General features: G+C 36.2%; 1 pseudogene; it reads right to left on the bottom strand.

The window, feature by feature from the left end:
• Window positions 1–26113, bottom strand: part of LOC101970689 (chromobox protein homolog 1 pseudogene) — a 64479-nt pseudogene extending 38366 nt beyond the window's left edge.
• Between the last annotated feature and the right edge of the window lie 907 nt (window positions 26114–27020).

The raw sequence follows: 27020 nt of genomic DNA, 5'->3' as shown, positions 1-27020 counted from the left end.
TTTAATATCCCCAAAATACAATTGTAGAATCTGGAAAATGTTAATCATTTAAAAAATATTTTTTCTATTCTTTTATTCTTGTCCTCAGATTCCATTATACATATATTAAACTTCTTTACTATGTTATTCACTAGTCTTATTTACCCTGTTCTTTATCCTTCCTATTCTTTGTTTTTACTTGTTTTTTTTTTCTCTTTTGTACTAAGTCTACTGATAAACCCATTGAAGGAACATTTCTAACATAACTTTTAATTTCTATCATTTCTACTTCATTCTTGCCTAGAGTTCTCATTTCACTGTGAAATTACTCTTGTTATTTCACAGGTTTTCTAACCACAGCTTTAATGTATTATTCATTGTTATTTTAGATTCTGTGTCAGAAACTTCTAATTTGTATGTGTTATCTGAATTTTATTCTGATAACTTCTTTTTCATTAGGGAGGAGTTTTTGTTATTTGGTTTGGTTTGCTTTTGCATTTTCTTATGCCACTTTTTTTTTCTTTTCTGCAAGCCAAACATACTGTGCAAAATGCTAGAGACTAAGGTAAACAAGCCTTATGCTTGGAGATGGCCATGCTCTTTAATCTTGTAGGCCCAGTGTGCAAGCCAATGAATTAGAAGTAGTGTTGTATTGGAGATTTTTAATGATACACAGTGATGGCTAGTTTGGCAGAGAGTATTTTCTTGGCATTGGCTTGGCTTCAGAAGTTGCATCCCAGTGGGAATGTCTTTCTATGTCCTTGTCCTTCTTATTTCTCTCTCTCAGCGTTACCCTGCAGTTATTTTTTTTTGTTGTTGTTGTAGGTGAGTGGCCCATAGTGCAGACACAATTTCCCTGGGGACTTGGAGATTGCTAAGTTCACCTGCCCCTATCTGGGATCTTCTGAGCTCACACATATTCTAAGCTCTACAGGAATCAGTCACCTTTTTCCTTTTTCATCAGCAATATGTTTTTAACTGTCCTTAGAATGATGGTATTTGTTGACTGTTCTTCCATAGATGAAAGCTTTTAATCTGAAAGGGACCAGGAAAAGAAAATCTGGGGCAGTTTGTGTTTCTCTTGCAGTGTTTGCCCTTTCCCTTTCCTTAGTCTGTACCATAAGGTATACTTTTTTGCTACCTTTCCCAGTACCTTCTGTGAGGGCAAGTGGAGATCATGAAGAAAAACCATGACTAGGATTAATGCCCCAAATACTGTGATCCTCAGGGGTTCACACTCTCTTGTCAGAGTGTGGCCAGACTGTACCAATTATCCACCTTCTCTAGAGGAGTTCTTGCTATCAGCATCTTGTTATGTCTACCCAATAAGTCAGTGGGTTGGTATTCCCTAGATTTTGGTGCCTGCATTTATTAGATTCTGGACTAGTTTACTGTCCAGTAATGTCAACTCAGATTCATGAAAATGCATGACTTCACTTTTTTTGTTCTTTGTATGAATGGTGCTCTATCCATTCCTTTAACTCTGTAAGAGATCTAAATAGTCCTCTTAATCCTATGTTCTTTTCACTGTAAAATATTGTTTTAAAGATTCTTTAAAATTTTTTTTTCCCCCGAAGGGCCCAAATACTGTTTTTAATGCTTGTTTTCCTAAAAACTATATTCAGAGGATTAAATTTCATCTATCTAGGATTAGTTTTTTTAAGTGGATATAGGTAAAGATTAGTGACTGATGGTTACATGATAAATACTTAAAGAATATACATTATCTGATTCCATACATAAATTTATGTATGTTCCATGGCTAATGATGAAATAAACATTTCATGAAACACAAAGCAACTGGCCCACTTCTTGGCTTTTAACATGCTCACACTTATGTATATATTAGTGTTTCTTTAGTTTGTGAGTTCCTGCTTCATCACTTGTAAAAGGATTTTTAATTGAATTTACAGATAATTTTTCTAGTGTTTGAAATGTGACCTTAGTAATGATATAAGTCATGTACTTTAGAACATTTTACCAATAAGTTTGCAATAAAAGTTTGGTATTTCAATCTTTTAATAAATGGATATACAATGAATATTTATTAAGCTTCCCTTTTCTTGCAGGGACTATTAGGGTACAAGGCATTCAGGGATGACTAAGACTGACCACCAGAAGAATCTACTGGGCTGGTAGTTCTTCCATTTTCATCATGCAGAATAGTTAAAGGAAAAAAGGCAAAAAACCCATAAAATTGGCCTCAATAAATGTTAAGTTCAATTATTGAATTAAAATTGGGTAATAATATTTGGGATTATTACTTTAGTTAAAGAAGTGTTTTTGTTTCGGGTACTGGGCATTGAACCTGGGACACTTAATCACTGAGCTACATCCCCAGCCCTTCTTTGTATTTTATGTAGTCACAGGGTCACACTGAGTTGCTTAGGGACTTGCTAAGTTGCTGAAGCTGGCTTTGAACTCAAAATCCCTCTGCCTCAGCTTCTTAAGATGCTGGGATTACAGGTGTGCACCCCATACCTGGCAAAGAAGTTCTTAAATAAGAACTCTTGGAAAAGATTAAACTTAAGTTGAAAAACAAAGTCATTCAGAAACTCCAACTGTGTTGAATATCGAGGAGAAAAGAAATAGCAGTTTGCATACACATGTGTTGTTTTAGACATCTTTTTCACTACTGTGACTAAAAGAGTGGACCAGAACAATGGTAGAGGAAGTAAAGTTTATTTAAAAGTTCATGATTTCAGAGGTCTCCATCCATAGACAGCAGGCTTTATTCCTTGGGGCTTGAGAGAAGCAGCTCACATGATGATCAGGAGTAGAGTGTGGTCTTTGCTTGCCAGATAGGAACATATATCCAAAAGCCATGCCTCAATTCCCACCTCCTCTAGCCACACCCTACCACTTTGATTACCACTCAGTTAATTCCTATCAGAGGATTAATTCATTGATTGGGTTAAGACTCTCACAACTCAATCATTTCTTCTCTGAAGCTTTTTGCATTGTCTCACAGGTGAGATTTTGGGGGACACCTCACAATCAAACCATAATATATATCATGTGCATGTGTGTGCACGTGCATAGCAAGAAGCATTAAGTTACAGAGCATCACTGATTAGCAAATAGCTTGAGATAGAGTAATGTTTTCTCCATTTCCACTCCAAGTCATTTAAAATCTATTCAAGAAAAGCATTTATCCTGAATCCAGAATATATTATAAGGTAGAGTGATCTACACGATGCACTTTTTTCTTCACTCCATTTCAATGCCATTCACATAAAAGAAAGCAAATTAGATTCAACTTCTTTGTGCAATTAAAAAACACCTATGATGTTCCAATCAATCAGCACACTTGATCTTTCTTTATCACTAGAGGGGAAAAAGATGTACCTCCATGGTCCATTGCTAATGGGTTGTTCCACTGCTGTAGTTAATAGCATGAGTTTCTTCTACATCTAATTTAAATTTTCTGAATTAAATAGATTAAAAGATTAGTGAGAGCTCAATGATGTATTACCATGTATGCAGCCAATTATGTGTCTTCTTAACTTAGTTTTATCACAATCTGACTTTTTATCAGAAATCTTTTTGACTTAGCTTGGGGAGATCAATTCTTCCATCACATAGCTCTTGGCACAACAAAATTATTCCATAGGTTAATAAGTTTCCTCTGGTACATTTGATTTCCTGAGTTGCTGTCAAGAGCAGCATAGTGTGGTTAAAAAATATATATACAAATTGAAAAATAAGCACTGTTTGTGGAGAATGGAGATTTGAATTTTAGTCTCATATATACTCTCAATTCCTTGTCTCTGGCCAACCTACTTGAAATTTCTTATTTAATTTCCACATTTTTTATTAAAAATACAAAACTCATGATTCCACTAGTCATCATCACTAGGAACCTGACATAATTAAAAAGATTATAGGAGCCAGGTGCATTGGCACATTCCTGAAATCCCCATGGCTTGGGAGGCTAAGGCAGGAGGTCATGTGTTTAAAGCCAGCCTCAGCAACTTATCAAGGCCCTAAGCAACTCAATGAGATCCTGTCTCTAAATAAACTGTAAAAAGGGGCTAGAGGTGTGGTTCATTGGTTAAGCTCCTATGGGTTCAATCCCTAGTAACAAAAAATAAAAATAAAAGATTGTAAGACTCTTTTTTGTTAGTTAAATCTAAGGGAATTACATTTTTATGTGAATTACTCAATAACTTTGGATACAGGTGATGTTCTTGTCTACACCTGACCCAAGTGACAGAAATTCACAAAGGAATTTTATAAATGTTCAGCCTACTATAAAGTTCAATTGTTTTTCCTCCCTACTACAAAGACTACAGTGACCCACATAAATATTAGTTTTAAGAGCAGTAAGGGGGCTGGGGATGTGGCTCAAGCAGTAGCTCTCTCGCCTGGCATGCGTGCGGTCTGGGTTCAATCCTCAGCACCACATACAAACAAAGATGTTGTGTCCGCTGAAAACTAAAAAGAATGTGTTGATTCTCTCTCTCTCTCTCTCTTTCTCTCTCTCTTAAAAAAAAAAAAAGAGCAGTAAGTACTTTGCTTCTGCAAAATTTATAGCTTTCCTTGGAAGTTGATAGTTCATAGAGGAATGGTCAAATTCCTTCATACTCCAGGACATAAACATCAATTTTTAAATTTTCCTTAATCTATACTCAATTAGCATTAAATGAAAGTAAAGGAAAAGCCATTATGCAGATATGCCCATTAAGACTCATTTTTCTTTAAAGGTCAGCTACAATGAGGGGTGCAAATAGCCTGATATGACAGTTCTGCTTATAGTTAATGTCAAGATTCCTATTTTTATTCATATTATAGCTCAACATATCAAGGTCTGAGACTCTATGCTAGTTCAATTATGTCCTTACCACAATATTTATAGAGCAACATGCAAGCCCCTGAGTTTATAGAACTCATAGTTGCCGCAGTCAATCATCAATAGTTATTTTTGGACAGAGAAATATCATCCATCCAAATAATTCTGAAAGTTCTCTGGGTGAGAAGTAGTCCTGAGAAAGTGATTTCTCTTGTAAACTCTAATAAATTACTAAGTCTCTGAAATTTCGTGCATTTTTAAAAATTTAAAGTACCTGAAGAGGTCTTTTAGCTCAGGAATTTAAGAAAATAATAAAAGATTTGAGAAGACCAAAAGAATGGTAAAAATGGCAAGCATGCTTACTTAGTGGATAGCTTGTTTCAAAAAAGCATTAATATGGCACTATTCCAACAACAGTTTTGACTGGTTTAATGAATAGTGTTATTTTTCAAAATATTGACTGCCTTTTGGCCATGGATAATCAGAGTTAGGGACTTGGTTGTCCTAGATCATAGACTGCTACTTGACTACGATTCACTTTCTTTTTTTAAGTTTAATGTTCCACTCAAAGATTCTCAACTTCTTTTTAATGGCTCTTCCTTCTCTGCCACCCTACAGTACCAGTATTATATTTTTCACTTTTAGGATTTTCCTTGACAGATACCATCAACCCGTGTTTTTGCCTGCCGGACACATAAGAAGAGTTCCATGTACAATGATCATACTTCTCTTTTGAGCTCTAAATCCCCAATTCTTCTTTCATAATACTTCCCAACATAACCTTATATGTATATCATAATCATTTTCCCTTTGCTTGCTCCATCTACCCGGTGAACCCTAATTTTCTTCTAAAACTCTGCTTAACTAAGTAAGGTCTATTCTACAATGTCAAGGAAGGCTGAAAACTTGCAATGAGATAGCGGAAAAGCCCTGAGTCTTTCAGGTTGGTAGATGAGAGAGCTTCTTTCTGTACTACTATGGACTCTCTAGTATAATGTACCTTTCTTCATTGTGATACTTTGGTATAGGACAAAACACTATTTCAAAAATGTTGGCATAATAAAATTTATTTGCATGAAAATATGCAGGAGTGATGAGAAAAATCAGAATGAGAGTATGTCTTATTTCCCAAGAGTCATTCCTCTTAGTGCCAAGAAGAGCTTCTTTTTGTGTTTACTAAAGTTGAGTTCTGTTTTAGTCAATTTTTTCTTTGCTGTGACCAAAAGACAAGGCAAGAGCAATTAGAAGAAGAACAGTGTTTTATGGTTGTCAGTTTCAGAGGTCTTAATCCATGGAAAATGGAGTCCATACCTCTGGCTGTAAGATAAGGTAGGTGGAAGGACATGGTGGGTGGGGACATGACTGTGTTCAGGTCATGGCAATAAGGAAGCAGAAATAGAGCTCTGTTCACCATGGATAAAAGTATATGCTATATACCCCAAAGGCATCTCTCTACTGACCTGCCTTCTCTAGCCATGGCCTACCTGCTGGTAGTTAATGACCAGTGAATCCACATCAATGAGAATTAGGTTACAACTCTCATAATCTAATCATTTTACCTCTAAATGGTCTTGCATTGTCTCACATAAGCTTTTGGAGGATACCACCTAGATCATAAGCCTACAGTGCACAGAATAGACTAACAGAACATCCTGCTGGTAGTTAATGACCAGTGAATCCACATCAATGAGAATTAGGTTACAACTCTCATAATCTAATCATTTCACCTCTAAATGGTCTTGCATTGTCTCACATAAGCTTTTGGAGGATACCATCTAGATCATAAGCCCACAGTGCACAGAATAGACCAACAGAACATCCTAGAGGTCGTTATAGGATTTTAGCAACAACTGAGCACATGCACATTAACCAATATGTAAATAAGGCCTATAGAAAATGATTTAACTCTGAATTTTCCCTCTTCCTGTTGACTAAGTAATACTGCTGCTATTGTGCCCCTGCACATCTCTACTGTATTGTCATCTCTGTCTTCATATGACTGATCTTAACTGCTGTTCTCCACTTCTGGCTGACCTTGCAAGGTCTCATAGTTCCATATCCACATATCTGTAACATTTTGCTGAACATATTTGTTCACATATAAATCCATCTCCTATTCTTCAACTTTTGGTTCCCTTTTGTTAGAGACAGTATTATTGGTTTATATGTCATGACACTTGGCACAGAGTCTAGACAATTTATGAAACTTGATAGTATGTGTGAAATTAAATGGTCAAAGTTGTCTGTGACTATTATTGAGCACTTCCTATATTCTAGCCTTCTAGCCTCTGTATTAGCCACTGGGGCCACATTTGTGAACATAAATCCTCACCTCATGGATCTAGTGTTCAAAGTTCTTAAAGGCAAGTTTGCATATCTACACTAGAGAGGCTTTGTTACTACTGTTATTTGTGTACCTTATACTCTTTGGATATCCCTAGGAAAAAAATTGTTTTTATTACTTCATTTGGGCTCATTTCATCTTATTCTTTGCATTCTGCTCCATTAGTGACTTGCTGTTGGGTGTTAATAAGTGGGTCCATTGATTTCTAGTGCATATATTGTGTGCTTTCCATATTCACAGCTGTGACAGGATTGGCACCACTAAAATCATGGAAGTCCACACCCAAGCTCTGAAACCTCATTGATGATCAGAACCACTGTAGGGAGCTTAAAATTATGCATTTTAAGGCTCTCTGTCAATAACTGATTTTGTAAATTTGGAATGAAACCTAATATATGATGTTTAAAACCCTTCCTTTCCTGTCTCTATCCTCCCATCTCCCACTCCCCCACCCCTCAAACCTCAAACCTCACTGGGATTGGCTCTGTGGGAACTTCTTTGAGAATCCCAGGAACAATTCTATATAGATTGTGTAATATTCTTTCTGTATCTCAAACCTAAATTGCTTTTAATATGAATTTAAGTTTGCTTCATTCTCCATACTTCCACCCAAAATAGAATATTCAGAATCATCTTTTACATATTTTTGTGTTCATGTCTCCATATTTAGAGATCAAGCCATTGAATTTGGCAACCATCATGAATTTCAAATTTCTTCTATCGTTTCATTCCCCACAGCCCCTGCTCTAGTTAATTCTGAGTAATGTCTCTCCAGAACTCTTCCAATTATCTCAATGGCTTTCTCTACTTCAGTCCCTTGGACCTCTTAACTTAGTGCCTAAACTTCCTCATGACTGATTTATCTGAAAAAGAGCTGATCACCACTCCCAAATTTAAAATATTAATTGGCTCCCTGGAGCCTATAGCATTAAGTCTAAACTTCATGAGATAAAATTTAAGGTTTTCTTCAATCTAGCTGAATTTATTTTTATATTCTTTCTCTAAATGCTGTATTTACATTTTTTTTTTGTCCACAGCAAGCTAAAGTCATTCTCTAAACACATTATGCATTCTACTCATTTTTGTTTATTTCTTCTACCTAAAAGTCATCTCTGTCTAATTTTTTTCCACCCATGAAAGGACAATTGAAACATTACATCTAGGTGGGTGTAGTATCACATATCTATAATCCCAGCTATGAGGGAGTTGATGAAGGAAGATTGCAAGTTTGAGGCAAGTGTCTGTAGTGTAATGAAACCCTGTGTCAAAAAATAAAATTAAATTAAAATAAAGGGCTGGGGATGTAGCTCAGTGGTAGAGTGCTTGCCTAGCAAGCATGTGGCCCACGATTCACTTCCCTATAAAATACACACACACACACACACACACACACACACACACAGTTACTGCTACTTATCTGTAAAAATGTGTCTTATGTTGTTGATTGGTTTGTTTATTTGGAGGGGGGTACAATTTGATGGCATGAGTAAATATTCACAATTTAAACATTAGTGATATATACATAGCTAAAATTACTATATTGATCTATTTTTGTACCAGTTTTTACACACACATACAGACTCACAATGTGACAGCTGCATTGTGTCAATTTGGTTTAACAGGGAACAATGTTGTTCTACTTTAGTGTTTCCTAAAAAAAAATTCACTGATGGTCCTCTGGTAGAATTATGGCATGGGACTAGAAAGCAGAGGTGAAAAATAGCAGTCATTTCTCCCTGAACTTATTTTCATGCTCCTACACAGTGATGATCAGGTGAAGGTTGTTTGGCAGTTCCCTGAACTCTCTCTCTCTCTGCTTTTTATCCAGCTACCGTATTTTCTTCCCTTATGACTAAGAGTGATTACACACAGACACAGCTTCCCTGAGCTCTCCCTATGAGCTTCCACATTGAAAACCACTTCAGTAGTTGATCATACTGGTCTTCTTAGTTTACTGCTTGGCAACCTCTTCTTTGAATTCTGAATCTTTAAATTGGGTGACTCCTCCCTCCTTATCCCATATGTTCACACTGACGCCAAGTCTATAACTGACTCTGAATACATGGGGGGAGAGAGACAGAAAGAGAAGAATGCGTGTGCCTCTGTACGTTTATACTCCAGATAGATAGATATGTATTTAGATAGATGATAGATTTAATGTACATCTCTGTAAAAAAAGACAACTGACATCAGTTTACAGATGGTTAGTTGAATATTCTATGCTGATTTAATCTTATGATTTGGGTTTCTGTTTCTTATTATATTGCCATTGAACCTAATTATTTATATATTTGTTTGTTTAAAGGAGAATAATTCCACCAGATGACCACCAGTGATTCCACTGAATTGAAAGTATAGCCTGTTCCTCTGGCTGCTTTAGGATCCTCCAGGAGCTCCATGAATAAGCAGAAAGACTCAGATTGTGGAACTGATTATACCCATCAAAGATATAAGATTGTTGATGTATAATGAGAGCAGGGAGGAAAAGCAGGAGTCCTGTGGATGCTCAATGTGCCTTCTTATATCACACTAACCTGATATGTTCAAATACTTTTAATGTTTTTAACCCTTGGTGACTAAGATTTGAATCCTTCACTGCAAAAAAGGAATCCAATCAACCCAGGTGCTGGTTAAAGGGAAATATGAAGAAGTATATGGAAAAGGTAACAGTGAAATCAACTCATAAAGAGAGTCCCAAGACAATCTGAGGAAACAACAAATTTGGTTGTTACTTTCTTTAATATTTAGTTTATTACTTCTCTTTTACCAAAATTTTATAACCAGTGTAAAAGTTTAAATCCAGTGAGAAATCTCTACAATGTAGCTAAGTAATAGTTTACAAAATGAGGGAAATCTCTACAATGTAGCTAAGTAATAGTTTACAAAATTTGAGATAGCAGTTATAAAACCAAAAGCCTAATGGACATCTAGTCCAGAGCATCTGGGAACCAAGTTGTACAAATGATCTAACTAGATTTTGGATTTTATCTCTATGGTAATGGGATGAATGTTTTTTTCAATTTTCCTCATGTTATATTGGGGGTTTTAGTTATTTGCTTCCCATAAAGTATGAATATGAAAATGAAGGTATACCTGTGTGCTGGGGAAATATAAGGAGAGGACTGTCAAGGATATGAGTCACTCTTTCAGTGGCCATCCTAACTTGTAGGAGTTCTTCATCATGAGCATTATGAAAACTAATGAAGGTAATTTCCTTTAGAAATTAATTTCTATAGACTCTTGGCGACTGGAACGGAAACATATAAATTTGATTTTACCAAGAAGAGGCTTCTACCAATGATTTTTAAATTTGCATGAGTGACAAAAATGCATAAGGAGTTGAAACATAATCTACAATAGCCTGGCCGAATGGTCACACAGACTCCCAATAACCCTAGTGTCTATCACCCTATGGTAAAGGCAGAGCCAGTAGAGGTCTAATCCAACCCTTCTGATTGCCGGACACTGGCTGTGATTTCTGCTTCTCGTTTATCTTGTTTCCCTGCCTGTACATCAAGGTCTCAAAATTCAGACTTTTCAAGAATTTTGTAAGATATTTGTTAGCTTTCTGGTAAGTTCCTTTTCCATTTACCCTAGCAAAATTTAGCCCCTGCTTCTTTCAGTGAAGAACCTTGCACTATTTCTTAGGTATTTGAAATCATACTGTGTGTTTGTGTGTGTGTGTGTGTGTGTGTGTGTGTGTGCGTGCGCGCGTTTATGCGTGCACTTTCTGACTTCTAAGGTTCTCCCTTTGAAAATTCTGCTAATAATTTCCCATGAATAGTAAAATCTTTCCAACTTTGTGTTTTTTTTTAAAGTATCATTATTATCCAAAACACGCTTTCATTTATTCAACAGCTTCACCGTGTGCATACTACATGACCAACACTGAGTAAACACATGCACACATGAGTGAGATGGACTCTTGGCTCCTAATATTTTTATTATGCTAAAGGAGGATATTTTTAAGTTTTATAAATAATAAACATATAACTGACATATTTGAGAAATTTGTATACAGTTCAAGATTTTATTTCTATGTGTGTTTTTAGGATAATAGTAATAAATAGAATTTGGGGAAATATTTTTAAAATAAACATGAGAATTTAGGTTTTATAACTAGTATGTTAAGCTATACATCTATATATATCTATATCTATCCATCTACTATATATGCATATACTCACATACATAGTTATATATACATGTACTTATATATACCTAGACCAATAGAGATATAGCAAAAATAAGTGTATATATAATATGTATGTGCATATAATACTTATAATTATTAGTTACCAGTATGCTTCCATCATTGTTAATACAGAAATATCCTAAATATCAAGATCTAATCAAAGTAAGATTTTTTCTCCAAATTAAATGACTATAATTTTAATACCAACCAGAGCTTTTTATAGAAAATCAAATATTTCAATTTTTCTATTTAAAAAATAATATTAGTATACAAATACATTTTTACTAAAGTTTCTTTTAATATAATCTTCAAAAATATTCTCATATACTTCAAGCATTAGTGACTATACATGAAAATACCATCCCAATTTTCTCCCTCACTACATAAGTATAGCTTTGTGATCATTAATTATTTTCTAGTTCACTGAAACTTAATACCCGCTGCACACCATTGCCTCATTGGCAAAAGATTGGGCTAAACTCTTCAGGTGGAAAGCTGGTGAGACTTTCCATTCTGGTGCCAGGGACTAGAGGACATATAAACTAAGATTACACCTTTTGAAGACTCTGGTTGATGAGGAAAGAACTGTTTCCTAAAATGTGCCAGTTGGAAGCCCCTTAGGGACAGACACTACATGACTTTGAAGAGGAAAAGCATGGCCCACATAGAAATGGAAGATCAAAATTTTCAAATAAATCTGATCGCGTGTTTTACCTCTGTGGGTTTAAAGATCATAAATACCCAGCAAATTAGAAGTGTTTCAAGAAAACAAGACTGCCCTATCCTAACAAATGTCAGTACCTCACTGTTTCAGCAGAAAGCATTGCCCTGACACTGAAGTCCAGGACTCAAGAAATCTTCAGTCCTTTAAAGCCACCATGTTTTTTTCTGAATGCACAAAAAGCAGTTTTTGTCTAAAAGTAAGTGCCATATACCTGAATACAGAGTTATTTACAATCTAAGTTATAACAAGAGGTGACCAGAGGTTTCTCCTTTTGATTTCCATTTCTAGTGTTCATTTCTATTTTTGACTCGTGTCCTTTACGTTTTAGTAAGCCTTTGTAAGAACAAGAGCATAAAAGCTAAAATTGAAATTGCACTAGGAAAGTCACCTGGACCTTAAATCTTGACAGGGATATTGGTGTTTGGTGATATTAACTTTAGGCTTATCTGTCTGAATCCTCTTGCACACGTTTGCAGAAGTGCCCCATCTTTTTTTGTGATTTTTCCCTTGGGAGAGTTAATCCAGCTTTTCTTACTCTCCTACTCCACCCTTCAGCATTCACAAATTCCACAAAAGGGGGAATATTGCCTTCTTCATGAAATATGGCACTTTTGAAATACTTTTCCTATCCTAAGAATTGGCAGAAGGTTTATATTAGCATTGGAAATGGCATTGACTGTGTCTCCTCTTAAGTTTAAATTTGATTATTTTCAGCCTTTTACATTATTTTAGAAATTTCTTTTAGGCAAGGGCAGATTCTCATTCAAATCCTACCTGCTGTGCAAGCACTACAAAAGATTGAAGGGATGGGAATGCACTGAAGCAGCCCAAATTCATCCTTTGACCTCCAAGCTCAAGTGGCTGTCATGCACAAATTTGATTTTTGCTAGAAAGATCCATTTTTTTTTAATCCCTCAAAGGGGAAAGCTAATGAGACTGAATGAGTTGAGGAATTATTTCTTAAGCAATTTTTCACAAGCAACTTATAATAAATTTGGGAGTTTTCTTTCCAATATATATTTTTTCTTGGGCAATTTAGAAAGAGAGGACAGAGAATTTCTTGATTTAGAAAATAGAAAATATGTTAGGGGAAAAAATACAAAGGGGCCACATGGTACAGTAGAAAATATCTTAAACTTGGAATTTGAAGATATATGCTAAAATATTTAAATGCCATTTATACCTCTTAAGAGCCATGTATCATCTTTTTTCTGATTTTTCCCTCCTTTTACCCTAACTGAATGTAATCATCTATAATGATGTTGGGTTGTCCCATCCAATCTCTTTCCCTCCACTTAGAAGTTTTCCTGAAAAAGGAAGTGAGTTACTCATTCACAAAGGATTGAACACAGTTGATAACTGAGAAAGGCATTTGTCTAATTCTAATGGATTTTGAGATAATCAGGGATATCATCCATGCATAAGATCTAGAAAAGTAGCCATACAATGTTTGCTTAAATACTGTAAAGAAGAAATTTTCAAGATAACAATTTAAGGATGGAGAGAAAAGTTTGGGCTAAATGAATGGGAGAGGATTTCACAGAGCAATAGGACTTAATCTGTGCCCTGAGTTCTTGGTAGAGTTTTCTAAGGTTAATGAAGAGACCATTGCAATATGATGGAATTATATTGACATGAGGCAAAAATTGCTAACCAAGTTGGAAACAAAATTTAAAACACATTGACTTCCAGTTTATCTTCTATTATGTAAGGTGACAATAAGGAGGTAATTACTTCATTATCATGGGATAATTGTGAGTATTCAACAAGATAATATATAGGAAAGAGAACAGGGATCTGGCCTACACCAATTGCTCCCTTAATGATTGAGTTCTAGAAGAGGCAAGGCAAAGGGAAGGCATGGCAGTGATAACATGTACTGTTCAGAGATGAGTGCAGAGACCAGGCTGTCTAAGAATAATCTATCGCTTTAGATAGTGAACTGCAGTGGGAAGGCATTTCTCTTTGTGGTTCATAAAGTCACTCTGACCTACCTATGCTAATTCACCCATCTTAATGAAATCTGGGCTTTAAGATTTTCCACCTAAATTTGAATTCTTAATTTCTTTTTTTGTTGAGTTTACTTAAATTCACTTCTTATTGATGCCCATACAAACCCCAAACAACAGGTCAATACAACATAAAAATCAATAAGGACAAAGGGGAAAAAATACAAATGAGAAGTGGCTGTAGGTTACTGAATGACTAATATGAGTAAATTCAGTAGAAGAACCTGATGCACTAAAAGTGTACATGGATGCATGTAATATTGTAAATATACATTTGGTCTTCCTCCCTATTTTTTTTGCATCCAACTACTAAAATTCTTGTAATCTCCACAATAACAGTTTTTTCCTGTGTGCAAATAAGTTGCTAGCAGTCATTAGGTAGTTTCAGGATGGGGTTGGTCAAGAAGAGATTAAGGCATGATTAGAAGGTTAGGACTTTCAATCCCATGCTCTAACCTCATGGAGAGGAGAGCAGCTGAAGGTCAAGCTGATTAACATTGGCTCATGACTTAATCAATTATTCCCATGTAATAAAACCTCCATAAAAAACATAAAGGAAGCATTCAGAGAGCTTTCAGAGAACTGAACACATAGAGACTCCTAGAAGTTTATACATGCAGAAAGGGCATGGGAGTTCCATACCTCTTTCCCATACCTCAGCCTATGCATCTCTTCATCTATACCTTCTCCAATATGCCTCTGAACTAATAAATGTGTTTTCCTGAGTTCTGTGTGCCATTCTGATAAATGAAGTATGCCCATGGATGGGGTTGTGGCAATTCCAGTTAGTACATAGTGGTAGAAACACTGGTAAGATAACCAGGTCTTGCAATTGGCATCTGGCACATGGAGCAGGCTGTCTTGGAGACGGAGCTTTTATGCCCTGAAATCCAAAACTATGTACATATAAATAATATCAAAAATGACTTGCATAAGAGGATACAGCTGGTGTCCACCATAGAACTGATTGTTGCTTACTGGTGGGTAGAAATCCCCACATCTTTTGAGATTGTATAATTATACCAAGTTGATTGTTGTGGTATGAGAGCATAGGAAAAAAATTCATATTTCCCACCAAATACACTTTGAATTCAGATACATTCTGAAATCACACATCAGTTAGCTCTTACTAAGTTTATGTCACAGTTGAAAAAAAATAATTGCCCCCAAATATCTGGGTTTACAATAGTATTTCTCACTCTCATATATCTATTGAAAGTTGATTTCAGTTAGCGTAACTTGTGCTCTGACCAGGTCCCAGGTTGCACAAGTGGTCTTGTGGCAGAGGCAAAAGGGTTATGGTCACAATTGTAACCACTCTCAAAGTATGGTCACCAGGGGTGTTTGGCACTTGTGTTTATTTTACAATGGTCAAGGAAAGTCAAGTGCAGCAGGTATGTGCACTCTACCAAACAAGGCACTTCAAGATGCATATCAACCGAGAGTGAAGTACCATTCTCTGACAAATGAGGAAATGACAACCAGAAACAAAGGTACATCTCCATCATAACCATAAGTACCTGAATTATAGTTTTCTAAGAATTAACATATGATTACTTTGTCCCCAACCTTTAATGGAAAATGTAGCTCAGAGCTAGCATGTCATTTTTCCTTCTCTAAATTCGTCTCCATTTCACAGACGTACAAAATTGCACTTATCTATTTCACTTGCCTGTTCTTCTGTGGGCCACTTCAGAGGCACTGTCTATTCCTAACATATCTAAGTCAGACAAAGTGGCAAGTCTGTAGTTATTCTCCGAGACCTCCCTCTTGGGTATGCATATTATTGTGCAGAGAGGTTAGTGGGTTTCACAGAATCTAGATTTATTGATAAGATTCTGGGTGCTCCTAATATATGTTAAAAGGCATTGTGCCATGCAAAGTAGTGACCTTGCATTTAAAGAATCGCCTCAAGTAAGATGCAGAGTGTGTAATGGATAAATCAGTCACTGTCAAGGGTCTTTGGAAAGTATGGCTATCATTACCGCTGGAGCAATGAGTGAGCTGTGTTTCAAGCAGTCCCCATCTGTAGCTAATATTATAAAGCCAGTGTCTGAGGCATCTTTGTTCTTATTGTGGCAATATATCTCAGACTTTTCTTTATCTTAGGTAATCCAGTACCCCAGAAAGATGATGCTGGAACTCTGAAAGAAAAAATAAAAAGCTGATAAGATAACAGCTTACAGTGACATTTATATAATTGCCCCAGTCAGAACTCATTTCCAGCTGCCTATGTGGGAGCGTGCTTCCGTGTGTAGCTAGGAAACAGGGAAGGCAAATAGCTGCTTCTCTTTGGTGCCAACCTTATGAACTATTCACGTTTAAAGGAAAGAATTCCACTCAGGAATCCTGTACTTGCTGTCACACAGATTTACCTCCTAAGCTCCAATTATTTTTGAAAGATAATTAAAAAAAAACTTGTCATGACAGATCTACTCGTCCCTACTTGGAACCAAAAGAAAGTTCCTTAGCAATCAGTCAAATTCTCCACGCCCCACCCCCATTTGTATACTTTCGATATCCCCTAACATTTTATTTTAACTGAAGTATTAACCTAAAAATTCCGTTGGGTTGACAGTAGCATGTGAGCTGACATATCTCTGTCTGCAGCCAGCAGAAATTTTTTTTACTTTGTAGGGCTCACCTAGAAGCTTTTGCCTTGGATTTCTACTTGAAGATTTGAGGCAGTCTTTTCCTGTCTCTTTGTGTAATCAATGGTCTCTGTTTCCTCACTGCAGGAATATCAACACTTTACAGGGATCAAAATTATACCTCCCTGCTCTACCATTAAGCTACCGTGACCCATCCCTGAATGCTGTGAGTGAGAGTCAGTAAAGAGAAAAATTCAAATGACAGATATATTTCTAGTAGTCTACTCAGTTTCTCTGATTTTATTCTATATAAAATATAAATATAAAGAGCAACTTTATTCACAAATTGTATTTGTCTTTCCCATCAATATCCTTTCTTTCCATGACCCTTGGAAGAATCTTAGTCTATTTACCACTAACTCTTCCATGCCTAGAACTCTTGGGGAGGTGTTGTCTCACCTATTCTGTACTGAGATACAAACCTTAACCCCAAGCCACTTTGCAGTTGTCCAGTGGCCTGGTTGAGTTGACTGAGAAAGGTTTATACTATCTCCATTTAAAAGGCTGGAATCTTGATGAAAAACAATTTTCTTTGCTTCCATTCACATGGTCCCCACTCTTTGAGACTAATAGTCATTGAAATGGTGAATTAGAGTACAGTGACTTAGAAAAACTTATCTTTAAGGATCTGCACTTTAGCCCCCAGGAGGGCAGAGAAAGATGATGGAATAGTGCTCTTCCACCACTAGTGCTGTCCCCAAAAGAAAACACCAATTTGAACAACTATCCACATCAAAAAAACTTCACAATGGCTAAGGAAGCCAGAAATTGTGCTCCAGGCAGCTGTGGTGAGGACTTAGCACTTTAAACCCTGGATATCAGAAGAGCTGATTCTAAACCCAGTTCCACCACCTTTGAGCTATGTGACGCTGACGGGTCTCCTTCCTGATCTCTAAGAGTCTTTTTTCCTCATTTATATATATATATATAATCTCTGCCAAAAAAAAAAAGAATCTGCACTTTGGAAAAATGTAATTTGTTTAGAGGTCATCTGAGTCAGACAAAGAGTGCATACAAATAACTTGACAACCACATGATTCATTTTACACTGTGAGGTGAGATCTCAGGACAGGGACTTTGTATTAGTCATTGTTGTATTTTCAATCTTTAGAATACTGCCTGGCTCACAGTGGTTTTTCAATAAGTATTGGTGATTTTTGAATAATGAGAAAAGCAAAAAGAATGCATTATTATACATGATCATAATACTATCCATATGTATCATTTATCATTGACTAAGTTAAGATGCTGTGAAAACAGTATAAGAGGGCTGTAATACATTTCGAAAATCCACAACCATTCAACAAGATGAAGACTATTATGATTGTTTGCCATTGATAAAAACAAAAACAAAACCAAAAACAACAAAAAAAATTGAGTCTACAAGATTTTAGCTTGCTTGCTTGATATTTTGCTCAGGTACAAAATTTGCTGTTTGTGCTTTGTTTAACAAAGATATCTACTTGGCAGGCAAAAGTAGATATAAAATAATGAAGAAAGTGAAAGAATGAGAAAAAAAGAATGACCAAGATAGGAAGTGGCAGAGCCTGCATTGCTGAATGAGTACCTTCTAGTTCCAAAAGATACTCTTTTCTCTTATTACTACTAAAAATATGCATGGATTCCATTAATATGTTCAGATGTATTTTATTTGCAAAGTTACTGGGTACTAGGATTATAATGTTATATGTAATAGAAACTTCCTTCAAGAATCTTCCAATCTAATGGGAATGTCCATAAATCAATATATTAAATTTAGTTTTGAATAAAAAATGGGCACTTAGAGATCAGAAAACATGTATTTTTTGTTTGTGTTTTTTTAACCGGGGATTGAACCCGGGGGCACTTAACCACTAAACCATATCCCCAACCCTTTTTATTTTTTCATTTAGAGACAGAGTTTCGCTCAGTTGCTGAGGTTTGCTTTGAACTTCTGATTTTCCTGCCTCACCTCCAGAGGCACTAGGATGACAGACATGCACCACTGCACCCAGAAATGTGATCTTTTTTATGACCAAAATGTAAGTCAATGCTCAGAAAATATGTGAAATTGGAAATAACATTTGGATGTCTTTATTTTCTTGTGACTTCTTCCATCTTTTAAAAAGCAAGTTCACCTTCATCAGTTTCCTTCTGCCTATTTCAAAATTCCCCTCTTCAAAAATTTAGTATCAGTTGTTCACACACAATATGAACTTTACTCATTGAGCTGCATCTTTGAGATTTGTCAGCATTTACTCCCAGTGTCTATTTGTGGAACTCATGCCCCCCAGCAAGCAGCCAGGTGGCATTTCTGTGCAGTGAGCATATATCCATGAATATATTATTCTATTCCGATATTCTCTGCTTACATAGAAACCTGAACTTAGTTGAGATAATACCATATAAAATAGAGGATTGTGACTCAGCAGTCCTGATTCCTTGTTTCCTTGTTACCATTCTACTAGTCTTGCCTTATATCAAACTACTCTTCCTGAAACATACTATCTAGGAAACACCATAAGTATTCCTAGAAATAACCACATATAGATATAAGTTTTCATTAAGTGTTATGTATGTCTGAAGCATATATCATAACATTAAATGTTTTAATATAGAAATATTTAAGGATTTTAATGGCTATAAAATATGTAATAATACAAATACCTCTTAACTTCTTTAAGTAGCCCTCAACTGATCTTCCTTTAGTATTTCACAATTTTTTTATCATAAAAACGTCAAAATTAATGTCTTTAAGTAATAAGTCTATGCATGTGTGCCTGATTATTTCCCTAACACAAATTCCTAGAAGTAAATAAATTTTTTATGCAATACCACTGGAAAGGTAAAATGATTTCAAATTTAACATTTTAAAATGTGTCAAATTACATGTGTACATATGAATAAGAGTGTCACATACACTCTTAGCTGTTTTCTTACACCCTTTTTGAAAACATTTTTTCCAATCAATGCACTTCATGTCCTACAAGACTGCTTCCAGAAGAAAGAAATGAATAATACAGTATTCTGGCTCACAGGAAACATTCAGAAATATTTGAGAGAGATAAGTGAGTGTATGGGTGGATGACTGACTTTTCTTCACAAGCCATGGGCAGAATATCATGCTCTCGCTGTGTTTCTTCTTTCTGTCTACAACTGCTACATCCATGCATGGCTCTTTTTTGTTGTTTGTTTTATTCACATGAACTATGCACAAGTCCAATAACTTGATGGCTGTTACCTCCCTTCTTTCAACCAAACTTCTCCTGTCTCCACAAAGGGAATATTAGTGATACAAAATTACTGCTGCTGAAGCTCCCCCATCGAAACTTCTTGACCCCTCTGTTGGGACAAAATCTGATATCATTATAATAGACATTCTCTGTGCTGTATAGAGCTTCTGTCTAAAAATTTCATATGTTCATTTTCTATTAAAGAGGATTTAAAATAGAACCTCTGACCTGTTCTTTAAGGAAAAATATGTATTATCACAACCTTTATGGTACTTTCAAAAGTTCTTTGGGACTCCAACATGTGAGTTGACTATAAGATACTCAGAATTCTTTTTGACAGCGTCAGGTGAGTAACCTACATAGTAGTTTTGGAAGCCAAAGGACAAGCCTCATGATTTCAAAATCTATCTCAATGGCTCTTGAATTGAGCCCTTGAATTCTCTCAGAAATATTTCATTTTTCCTCCTTATTCCTCTCTGAATCTATGCTGTTGAGCTTTTAGTCACTGTACAACTGTCTTTGTTTACTTCTTTTGCCTTTTGTTATTTAAGTCTAGTTACATGTTGTTGGAAGATGGTACAAGAAAGAGATTCCTTATCCTGGAAATGAGCAGACCACAGGCGTGTTTTCCTTCCCCGTCTTGCCTTTCTAATTCAGAGCCAGGCACTCAGATGTTCTGCTAAGACAGATAAAACTCACTGACTTGTATTGAATTCTTCTTGTGGAAGGAAGAAAATGTTCTGGCCACCTCAAAGCAACTACCTTCATTTCCAGTGAGTATCAGGCAACAGGAGAAATCCATGCACAAATCTAACAATGAAATGAATTAGAATGCAAACATATCAAGAAATAGAAAGGACCTTCCCAGAGATGTGCTCTAATACATTGATTTTATTTTTCCCAAACTATACTACATTTTTAAAAATGTGCGCATTTATTTTTGTTCTTCCAGAATAAAAAAAGAAACAAACAAAAGATCTTCCTTCCCTCCGTGAGGTTAATGACCCCAAAGCGATACAGTATAAGAAACCTGAATGAGGCAGTTGACAGTTTAGTCTTTTTCTTGCAGATATATTACTTCCTTCTCATTTTAAGGACAGATCATGACTAAGGAGAAGTCCTGAGTTCGATTTACAAGTGTTCTGCAATTCACTGGTTATGACCTTGGAAAAGTCACTTATGCACTTTCAAGTTTGGTTTTCAGTAGTGACATTAATACCCTTAGCAAACTTTAAGATTTACTTTTGATTTTAATGTAGTTTAATTTGATGTGATGCCGTATTTAGTATGTCTATTTTTGTTCCTGCCAAGAATTTATCCATTCTTCTGATCACCATTTCTGACTTTCCTGTGAAGAACCACCCCTCCCTTTATTCTTATTATGTTTATTGGGTGGTTCACAAGGAGATATTTAACTGTCTGAACAGCATATTCTCTTGTTCACATTGATTGCTCAATGATAGATGCAAGATGGAATGAGAGTAAATGAGAAGAAATAAGGTGGTGGCCGGGAATTTTAGACAAGGGTTTCTCCTTCGCTCCATGAAACATGAGGATGAGAGTTTGTGAAATAAACATCATTCTTTGGACTGGGGTTGGGTGAGGATAGAGTTCTGGGAACCAATACATGAAGCAACAAAATTAACCCAATGAAGTGGAAGAGAGACTTAAGAGAGACAAAACAAATCCTGATGTTCTTCATTTGAGTTCCTCTATCTAGCCGTGCTTGAAGATAGAATATTAGGAATATAGCAGTTATGTAAACCAACAGCTGCTTTTATTTGTGTTGAAGTCAGCTCTTCAGTTAGGATGAACTGTTATTTAATGTTATTTAAACTATTTATATTACTATAAATAGTTTAAATAACATGGATCACAAATACAAAAGTAGGAAGAGCTTTAGGACATTTAGGCTGTCAATAATGTCATCAAGACTCAGTTTCTTTTGATTTCTCCTATCTGATTTCCATAACAACAATTTTTTTTCATATAAAGCTAATAGTTATAATAAGGTAATATGCAATCTGATTTATATACTTCCCTGTCCAAAGCAAGAGTGATCCTTCTTTTTAGTAAATACGTCTGAAAAAAAAAATAAAAAGAGTTTTTCCCTATAAAATGTTACCCTTATGTTCTATTGGCCAAATTTGTTGAAATGTTCATTCTTACCCAATCCCTATGGTCAGGAGAAAATCATGGCTGATGGATTTAGAACCAGATTTCCTAAAGTCATAAGTATGATTGTGTGGCAGAAACCTGTCTAGAATCACCCACCCAGAGAGTGGAGGGGGTCAACCTCATCCACGTTACATGGGGAATATATAATAGGAAAGGGGTAATTGTGCTGTTGGGTGATATCACAATGACCACCAAAGCCAGGTGGTGTGTGTGTGTGTGTGTGTGTGTGTGTGTTTAGGGGGTTCCTGTCATGAGCACCTGACACTGCCATAACAGAGTATCTCATTGATTTGCACCTTAGTTTCCATAACACCTAGTTGAAGATCAAACGTAAAGGAGGGACAGAAATTTACAGTTTCTCTTTTATCTTATTCTTCTGTCCTTCTTTACAAAAATCAAATCAAAACAAAACAAAACAAAACTTTAGGAAGCCCAGATAGCTAGATGAGATGAAGAGGAGAGAATAGTTTGCAGAAAGAATCTTTCTAGAAAGTGAACTGGAAACCAAAGTAGGTCAGAAGAAGTTCCTCAGACCCAGAAGTTGAGATCACTCCCTTGGAAATATTTTCTATCCTATCCCTAATCCAACTAGGATATTCCAATAGGTCCTGAAACCTTCATCAGAGTTTTAAGAAGTTTAAAATTCTGCTAAGATTTGAAAGTAAAACCTTTAATACAGTTGCTATCTTTTGTCTTCAGGCCGAAAATGTCTTCTTTGACATTCATCAGGGTGTTGGGTGACCATCAGAGGCCACATTGTGCCATTTAACCCTAGTTTTCCTGCCCAAAACATGATAGAAAAAAGATCTTCAACCAGATAATGAGAATTGGAACTGGGGAACAAAAACATTCTCTTCCTCTGCTGCTAGACACTAAGGTTATAAAGTGGTATCATATACAGGTGACAATGGGCTGAGGTCATGGCTGAACAAAAAGTACTAACTGTAGGAAGGAGACTCATCTGTAGAGAAAAGAATGAGAAACACACATATGGAAAACCAAGAAAAAGGAGCTTTTTATCCTGAAAAAAAAAAGAGAAATGCTGAGAGAGACCCTATTCATTGACTTTCTTTCTGTGAAATACAGTTGTACTGAGGTCCCTAAATTCTGAAGGTACCTCTACCCTTACCTTCTGCATGTTTCCTGAAAGTATTAAGCAAAATGGGGTGGCATTCTGTTTTATTTATTAATAATATTGTTTTAGATAAACCTCCTGAAGGCAAATGCAAAAACATAGACATATGAGAGATTGATGTGTCCTTGTAACAGTACTTGGACAGTCCTGAAGGAGAAAATAACACTCGCAGAATCATAAGAACCTTAACTAGGAGAGAGTCTTAAAGTCTTAGGAATGATAGTCTGAGAAAAAAAAAAAAAGAGCCTAGTATTTACTTTGCCCATAACATTTCATATGACCTATTTAATCCTCATAACAACTGCATGACAAATACATTATGATCCTCATTTTTACAGATGAGAAAGTAAGACTCAAAGAGTCCTCATATCTTTCACAGAGAAAAGTGGTAAAGTAAAAATACCTTCTATAACATTGAGGGAAAAATACTCTATACTTTTATACATTTTTTTCTCCTATTGCCCTTCATGATAAAGATGAGAAATCTTCATATATCTGAGTCTCTTTCTCAAATCAAGCACACCTGTTTTTTTTTTTTTTATTATTTGCACAGAAAGTAAGTAGTATTCTAGGCAGAAGAAACAGCATGTGATAGGGCTCAGGAATGTGGTACCTGGTATTTGAGAGAACTGCACAGAGTTCATCTCTAGAAAAGAAGATTCCCAATGAATCCAGATGAAGCTGGACAAGTAGGGAAGGGGACAGTTTATAGAATCCCATTTAAGAGGTGTTTTTTGGTTTGGCCATGGGTGATAAAGACTCAGAAAGAGAGAGTGCATAGAAACTGCCATCAAAGGTATGAATATGTTTTTTCTGAGCTACAAAAACCATAAAACCATGTAAAACATAGTCATTCACAGATATGGAGAGAGAATACAAATAAATGTTGCCTTTGCTCTCTGAGACAAGAAGAGAAAGGTAAATGGTGGAATTCTATACACTGGATTCTATCTTTATACATACAGTTTTTGGGGTATAGACCCATACACATGTGATAATGCTAGAATCTTCACAGGTAAATCCAGGCCCCTGGTGGAAGATTTCATATAATTCTAATAAATTTCTTAGTAAGTTTATAAAATGAGTTTACAGATAGAACAAGCACTCACTGATGAGGTCCTGTGAAAATAATTCCATCTGAGACCCAGGTAACCTGGGCATTCTGTTTTCATTCAGTGTTCAAGCAGATTCCTTGGGCACTGTCTCTCTAGTCACTTGCAGGTTGTGTAGATGGATGACGTTAATTTCAGACGGGGAAATCTCGTAATGTTGTCCTGAACTCGGCAAACAAGGTCAGACATTTGTTCAAGTTGTTGCCCTCCAGGAAAATATGTGCTTGTTTATTCTGCCTGCCTTGTTCTCCTTTTGTGTTTTGTCCAGAGATTGTTTATTTGAATTTTACATGCATAAGAAAACATCCTGAATATTTCCACACTGAACTTTCTTATGTTTCCAACAATTCAGAGGTTTTCTTCGTTAGATTAGAAAGCAGACTGTCATCAGATTAAAATGTGTCAGTGATGTAAGGTATAATCAAGGTTGATGTATGCTTATGACAGCTGATTAGGGTGGCAAATCAGGTTTTTTAGGAAGGTTTTATTCTAATAAATGTTTTAAATGAGTGACAACTTTAAACTTTAAACACCTCTTTTTACTTCTGAATACCCTGTGGTGCCTCACTTGCCCTTATGTTTTACTCTCATGTAACTGAAGGGCAACTGACCTTGGCACTCTGTATATCTAAAGAAAATTAAGCAGTGTTTCTTAAGCAGCAATTATGCGCAAAACTGTTCTAGGCATGGCAGAACGGGGTTGCTGTCCTTAAATAGCTTTTAATTTAGATGAGGAGACAAAGTATTTAAAAGTAAAAGGTTAATAACAATAAGAGGTAAAAGTTACTACTAGACAGTTGTTAGATAGTTTGGTTTCTGCCCAGGATTTGTCTGACATCCAACAGGAAATGGCAGTGGAGAGCAATCAAAATTTATAACTAGCATTATATCCCCTAATCCCACTGTCACCAACACAGGAAATGACAGAGAGGAGATTCAGAAATGACTCCAAGGTATTGGGCTTGGGTGACAGAGTTAATGATTGCACTTTTCACAAAGAGAGGAAGCAAACAAAGGGAGCTATTCTTGAAAGGAAAAATGAATCTCAAGAAACAGCTTAGATGGAATTACTTTCCTGCTTTAAAAAAAAAAAATGTCCATGGCGTCATGCTGCCTGCATGTTGAGTTCTATAGAGCAAAATGATTTCCTTTCCCAGTCTTCATGCTTAGGGAGTAAGTGACACAAGATTTAATAAACTGCACTCTCTGCCCTTGAACTCAGTGTAAGTGAAGTCATGATAGTGGATGGATTCCTTGAGAATCAGAATGCTGCAGATCAAACAAAGGTGAATTATCAGGAAGCACCTACTCCAGACTTCTGAAACAAAACCAATGGGGAAAGGCCCAGAAAAAAGGAAACTGTGGTAAGACATAAGCAGGCCTCTTCAGTTTGTTGCAATCTGGCAGCACACAAGCACATTAGACTTCTGGAGAAGGACTCAGGCCCTTTATCTGTGATTTTCTAAGCTCTTTAACCGGTGAGGTGCTAACATTTCCCTGGCATGACCAGGGACTTAGATTCCACAGTACAATGCAGCAGAACCTTGGATGCAAACCTAACTTGACATCTACACACTGATTGGCTGAGAGCACAAGTGCTCCCTCTCGTGGAGCACTCAGGAACCTGAGACCAAGTTTCAAAAGGACAGCTGTAACAGCAGTGGAGTTCTGATCTGTTTCTCTGGTACCTGTTTGTGGGGGTGTCTTTTTCCCCTCTGCAGGCATCCTTGGTGCATGAGGCTCATGACCTGTGGTTACAGGGATTTGTCCTGGCAGAACCATTGCCCTTCAAGTCTCTTCCAAGTGACCCTCCTGGTCTCTTCCAGGACTGACTCCATAAAGCTTTCAGTGCAACAGCTTCCAAGAAGCATTATAGTAGCCCATAGGAGAGACCTAGTCTTAGGAAAATTAACCCTAACCTTCAAATGCCAAAAGAAATCTGATGTAAGAAATACCAAATATAGGAGGAAAAAGAGGGCAAGTCACCCCAAGAGACAGAAAAGATGACCCAAAGAAGCACAAGGTGAATGATTTTGTCCAGGGCCACAGAAGCAAAGAGAGAAAAGACTTCCAATAAAGAAGGATATTCCAAGATCTAATTGCTACTGGTCCTCTAGGAAGAAAGAGGCACAAACTAAAGATGAAAGCATAAAAAAGGAGAGAGAGAGATTAATGAGTATATTTCAGTGGAGGTGTGCATCCAGAAACCAGATGAAAAGTAAAGAAATTAAGATGAGATAAGAAGAAAGGAGGCAATAGCTTGAGACAGGAAGATCTTGCAGCAAAGATGTTTCTTTTTTTCTAATGTAAACATATCCTAAATACTTTTGAAAGGGACTTTTGAGGATGGAAAACATTAAGATGGTTAGAAAAGAGTGTTCCCTGCCAAATGGTTTCTAGTTCACATGAGTTAACATATATTGAAATTAAGGAGTTTCAATGAAGATTTGCATAAGGTGATTGTTTTCATGTGACTAAGACAAATTTTATGATTCTGTGCTCTAATTCATAGAAATATTTCTAACTAGCTTTTCTGTTTACCAAGCCAAGCTGAGGGAAAAAAAAAAAAAAAGGTAGCTGACTACCTTTTGGGTCAGTCATTTTTTGATGACTTTTCACATTTTATCTCCAATCTACTCCTCTCCTCACATATCAAACAGCTTTATCTCTATGAAATGGCAAAAGCACA

Source organism: Ictidomys tridecemlineatus, chromosome 7, assembly GCF_052094955.1.
Source record: "Ictidomys tridecemlineatus isolate mIctTri1 chromosome 7, mIctTri1.hap1, whole genome shotgun sequence".
Lineage (NCBI taxonomy): Eukaryota > Metazoa > Chordata > Mammalia > Rodentia > Sciuridae > Ictidomys > Ictidomys tridecemlineatus.
Note: the sequence above shows the minus strand (reverse complement) of the source record. Positions and strands in the feature narration are given on the sequence as shown.